Raw genomic sequence first — 6,026 nt, forward strand, 5'->3', positions numbered from 1 at the left:
AGGAGCCAGCTGAGGCTTGATGTGAAACCTGACATTATTCCTAGTCTTCAACAAACGTTCTCTGTTTTGTGCCTTATGCACTAAGAGCTCCTTGGCGCTGTCAGTTTGCCATCTCCTGTAACAATCCGGGCAGCCAACGCCACAAGACTGTCAGTGTGTGGAGGACTACATCCTCGATGACAAAATATCTGAGCAGTTACTGCCGTGTCTCTTTCTGATTCAGGAAAAAAGGGCTTTATTGTTCCAGAGATGGTTTCAGAAACAGAGCAAGCAGGAGCAGCATCCAAGCTGCTCTGTACATAAAGACCTTACTCTCAGAATGGTTTGGAAGCCAGACAGAATGGAATATTTCTCCTATTTTCTTTACAGCTGAAAAAACATGAAAAATCACAGGAGTGCATTTATTGCCATATTTCAGTTCCAAAGTTTGCCTTATTTAAAAAAAAAAAAAAAAAAAAGAAGAAATAAAACTGGTTTTGCCCACTCCCCTCAATTTTTCCCCCCTTCCTTCCCTCCCATTTCCTGGACCAGGCTGAGGTTTTTAACAGAAAAGCTCTCAGTCCTGCACAGAGGCTGGGAACAGGCAGAGAGACAATAAAGTGTTTGTTCACAGAGATCATAGAGGAATGGTTTGTAGTTTTACACAGGAGAGGAGAAACCACTGTTTGACTCTGAAGCCTACAAGGGCATGAGACATGCTGTCTAAACACACATAAGAACCTTCCTCATGTCCCTGTTTGGGTGATGGTGTCTCCTCAGACCTCATCAAACCCTTGGTCCCCAGTCCTGGTGCCTGAAAATAATAGTGCTGAAATAAGGCTGGATGGAGGTGACCCTGTGTCCTAGAGAAACTAAGGTCCACTCCCTGATGGAGAATAAACTGGGGATGGAAAACCAGTTGAAGCGAGAGAATCCAAGGCTAAATGAGTAGTGCTGGTTTTGACTCTTGTTCAGAAACCTCTTTATATCCACAATTTTAAAGGAAACACTGTCTTTGGAAATACCTTTATGCCCAGGCATATCTTCTAGGTAATGAGTGACATTTTATAGCTGCCAGAAACAATACATAGGTGTATTAAAGGCCTTCCAAAGTTGAGAAAGAAGGAAGCTTAAAATGACCCATCTGCCCCTATCCAAGAAAAAAAAAAGGACAACAGCAGGATTAAGGGTGATGAAAATAAATTTAATTGCAACAAGGGTGATTAACATGGTCTGGAACAAGCAAAGGCCACAGGAGAAACTGCAGATGGGACTCAATTAAAATAGACTAGAACAGAAAATGCTTTCCAGCAAGCAAACAAGTTAGACTGTGCTGCAAATGGGCCATCTGGCTATTTTCCACTGTACAGTCTTACTGTGTAGGCACTTTGTTGGACTTTCACTGTAGTGACTTTTCCTTTTCTTGCTCCCTCCAGATTCTTCAGTCCTTTGAAAACCTGGGGACAGGGTTGGAAGAGCAAGGGATTAAACCTGTCTGCACATATGTACACACTTCCCTCCACACACACTTAGATTCTCAAATAAACATATTTATATGCAGCCAATTTAGGACAGTCTGCACACAACCTGATACAGAAGCACGGCCTTAGGCATAAAATAAAGTGGCAATAAACTTCAGTGAAAGGGACAGTTGTTCTCTGGGGTGGAGAGCTCCTGAGCCTACCAGCATTTCCCGACTCTGTCTTTTTTGGAAAGGCAAGAGCTTTTCCTGAATTCTTCCTGGCCCAGGCTAAATTGGAGAGGGCCTTGTTTCGGTCTCAGTCACTGGTTAGAGAAGGTAGGATGTACGGGATTTTTGTGGCAGTTTGGTTGGATTCTTGTTCCTCCAAACTGCTTGGTACTCTGCACAGGGACAGTTATTCTGATGCAGAGGCATAGCTGTGACCTTGTGTAACTTGTCCTGCCTCATCTTCTCACCACATAAGCTGCCTGCTCCAGCTGTTCTCCCAGCAAACACAAATGGAGTTTTGCAAGAAAGTAATCTGCAGGGCTGGAAGTATATTTCGTAGCATGTACCTTCCAGAAAACATAGTGTGATTGTTGCTGCTTGTGTGTGGGGCTCTGTGCTGCAAGAATTATTCCATCCCAGTGCTCTCACTAGAGCTTGCACGATCCTCTCTTAGAAGTCACCCTAGGAAGAGCTCCACCAGTGTCTGCAGAACTCTTCAAGGTGGCTTCTTCTACTAAAAGATATGGACTCTGCAATCAAATTGGAGTTTGTCAGCAGTGACCTGGTACCTCCTATGGGTTCAGTAGCTTGTAAAGTAGCTCAACTTTTTCCAGTAACAAGGCTACCTTGATGATTTTCAAAAAAGTAGTCAGATGAAGTTATCTCCAGAGTCCCGTGTTATTTATGACATGTATGGTAGGGGGAACTGACTGTAACCCCAACATGTGGCTCAGGTCCACCTCTCTCCTTAGCCATTCAGATACAGTTGAGGGCTGATCAGTAAGATGCTGAGCAAGGGACATTCCTGCCACTGCTTAGCCTGCTCCAGGTTTTACCCTGCCTTTACTCAGTTATGCAGCTCAGGTACTTCCTTATCCCTGAAAACTTTTCTTCTGTGCCAGATCCCATCTCAGTAAGCACACATTGCTCCAGGTTGGTTCTCCCACACGCTGAACAGTATGTTCATGCTCCTTGGGCACAGCTCACCTAATCTGAACTCACACCTCTGTAGAGACAACATCCACTCTTGAGCTAATCACCATCCTCTCTGACAGTGAGTGGAGAGGGATCATCAGTTTTGAGGTATGCGCTATATAATCTGTTTTAGATGTTGCTTTAAAATGAGAGAAACAACCTCCCTGGTTCCCTTGGCTAGACAGACCAGGTTTCTATCATCTGTGTTATCCATGTCTGCTCAGACAGACCTCTGTCTTTACTTACTTACTTACTTTCAGAACTGCTCCTTCAAGCAGTTGTTTGTTCATTATCACATTTGGATGTCCCACCAGAGACTGTATGGAGTGGAAGTATTGAAGCATGGAACCATTGCTGTAACAAATGGGACGTTAATCAAAGGCATTCACAACATAGTGAATCCCAACAAGAGCTGTGTGCAGACTCAGGATTGGATCTTTTTGGCTCACTTAAGGGGAATGAAAAATGGAGATCAACATGGCAAACAGCACCCTGAGGAATAGGTTGGGTTTCTGACTGTCAGAGAGTCAACACTTTCGCAGAATACACCCAAAACATTGTTACTGTGATTTGTTTAACCACTGCTCACAAGGAAAAGCCATTGCCTCTGGGCTTCTGTGGGATAAGAGGAGGCTGGGTTTTTTTCTCCATAGCTGAACCAAACTGCAAAGATACTGCTAGTCCCAGCTGTTATCATATGAGGCTATTTTTCCTTATGAAATATCAGCATAAATCTTGAATAAGACTAGGAGTACATGGGCTTGCCTAAGGTTTTGGGACAAAGTGAATCTCCTCTATTTAGGGCATTTTGTTCTGTGATGTCTAACTAATGCACAGATGAACCTGCTCTCCTCCTACCCATTGCCAAAGTACACAGAAATAACAACTGTGTGGGACTTGGAACAATACCAGTTTGCTGTAGACACAGACCCTGAAAGTCTTTTCAACCAGCCAGCTCCCATGTTATTTAAACATCTCTGTTTCCACATTCTAGGATATTTCTATTCTTTAGTAGACAATCCTGGTCTAAAGCTGCCTGCCTCTCTTGGCTGAGCTTATCACATGACACTCAGGGTTGTTCAGCTTACTTTGATTCTGGCAAAACACAAAGCCAGCTGAAAAGTACCTGATTCAAGGAGTCTGGTAAAGTAAGAGCTTTTATTTAATGCTCAAGCAGGTATCATGAGTAAAGACTTAGTTACCAATGGCTAGGAGAGTGTCCTCTACCTGAATCCCCTCCAAGTGCCTTCTGTCCTAGAGGGTCCACTCCTGCTCTCAGGACTCATGTGATCTTTGCTTTCCTATTTCTCCTTTTATCCAGAGGATGAGAATAGGGGATATCCACTGGAATGGCAGCTTTGGGATGATGCAAATAGAAATAATCTGAGTGCACTCCCTTATTCCAGGGAGACAGTCCCCAGGTGATGTCAGGCTGGTCTGTAATGAAAGCAGTGACCTACTCTAGGAGGGGTCTGGATGCACAGTCCCACAGTTATTTGTTCTTATAGGAAACATTCCTCTAACTAAACAAGAATACGCTTCAGAGAGTGAACTTCAGTTTCCCCACAAAGTTTAAAGATACGCCAAAATGCAGAAGCTGAGTCTGCTTCAAGTTTCCTGTAGTGCCTCATGTGTTAGAAGTGACTGGTCTATAACCTGGAGATGTTCCTCAAAATACAGGTTAAGCCCTTTTCCTTCTCCTTCACTGGCAGCTTACCCCCAAATCCCTTTCTCCCTGACTGACACGGAGCCAGGGGATGCCTTGCCTGTACGAACTTCAGGCATGGCTGGCTGCAATTGAGCAAGGAAGGCTGTTAATTTTACAGGATGTATTTTCTGCCTTAGATCTTACAAGGCAGGTAAAAAATGTGTGTGATATTCATAAACATGATTCTTTGTACTGCCTAGAGCCAGGCAAGATGAATAATACAAGAGCAGAGATCGAAACAGTGATACATTCATATTCATTAATTTTAATGTCAGAAGGGACCATTCTGGCCTGATCTCCTGTGACTGTAGGCCCCTTAAGCTTCATCCTGTTACCTCTGTATTGAGCCCACTAACTTGCATTTGCCCAAGCCATGTCTTCCAAAGAAGCCTTCAAGACTGGATTCAAAGCTAACAAGGGACAGAAACTCCATTGCTTCCCTTGGTACCAGTTCCAATGATCCATCACCCCCTGCTTAGAATGGGGGCTTTGTTTCCCATTTGAGTTTGCTTGGCATATGGCTCCCAGCTATTAGTTCTGATAATGACTTTCTGTTAGATCAAAGAGCTCTTTGGTATCAGCAGCTTATGCCTGAAACAATGTTTGTGCATGTTGTCAACTTCTCAGTCTTTTTTTCTGTAGTGTTTTCATAATAATTAGGTTCAGACTTCCTATTCTCCCCCCATAAGGCATTTCCTCAAGCCTTCAGAACCTTGCTAGGGGATATATTCTGCACCATCTTTTTCTGATATACTTATGCCAACCCAGAGATGCGCACAGTATTCCCGTTGCTTACCACAGGTGCACAGAGAGGTTTTCCTGTTTGGTGTTATGTCAGATGATGGCAGTAGCTCTCCTGAGTGATTGCTTTCTAGGACACACCATCCCATTGCCAGGCATGTCCTGCATCCCTTGTATAATTTTATATTTGATTCTATTAAAATAGTCTATTTGACAACACATTGGATCTAATACTGACCCCTGTAGATGCTCATTAGAAATATCTCCTTCAACATCATTATCCCCCAGATGGCTCCTTTTAGAGACCTGCCAGCTAGGCTTCTGCTAAGCCACTTTAATGTATGTACTACTGGCATTACATATCTTCATATCATGGAATCCTATGAAAGCCAAGCCTTATCAAAATCTAATTACATTATGTTACAAGCATGTAAGCAGCTTTATCAGACAAACTTAGCATCATGCCAACTAATAAAACTAAGTTTGGAAGCACCTGTTTTATATACAAGTGCTGCAACTAAGCTTAATATTATGCCTATTCTTCAGTGCTTAATAAATTGAAGTCTGTATCAGATTTTTCATTATTTTGCCTGGAATTTTATGTCAATCAAACTAGCGTGTATTTATGAGGCTCATCATTGTATATCTTGGCTGACTATTGGCACATTGCTTTGGTATTCGGGACCTGCCCCAACGCTCCAGTGCAGATTATAAATGAACATCAGTGGGCCAGCCATTTACTCAGCCAGCTCTTTAAGGACTCTTGGGTATGGCTGTTTAGCCAAGCTGATTTTAGACTGTTTATCCATAGCAGATGGTGTTTCCAATGCTCCTTGTTTACTGATGAGCAGAAGGCACTTCATTGCCCCCCACAGCCCATCCTATGGGCACACCCCCCTGCCATCACCCAGGTACAGCCTGCCAAACACTCTG

Source organism: Strix uralensis, chromosome 11 (genome assembly GCF_047716275.1).
Source record: "Strix uralensis isolate ZFMK-TIS-50842 chromosome 11, bStrUra1, whole genome shotgun sequence".
NCBI classification, from domain to species: domain Eukaryota; kingdom Metazoa; phylum Chordata; class Aves; order Strigiformes; family Strigidae; genus Strix; species Strix uralensis.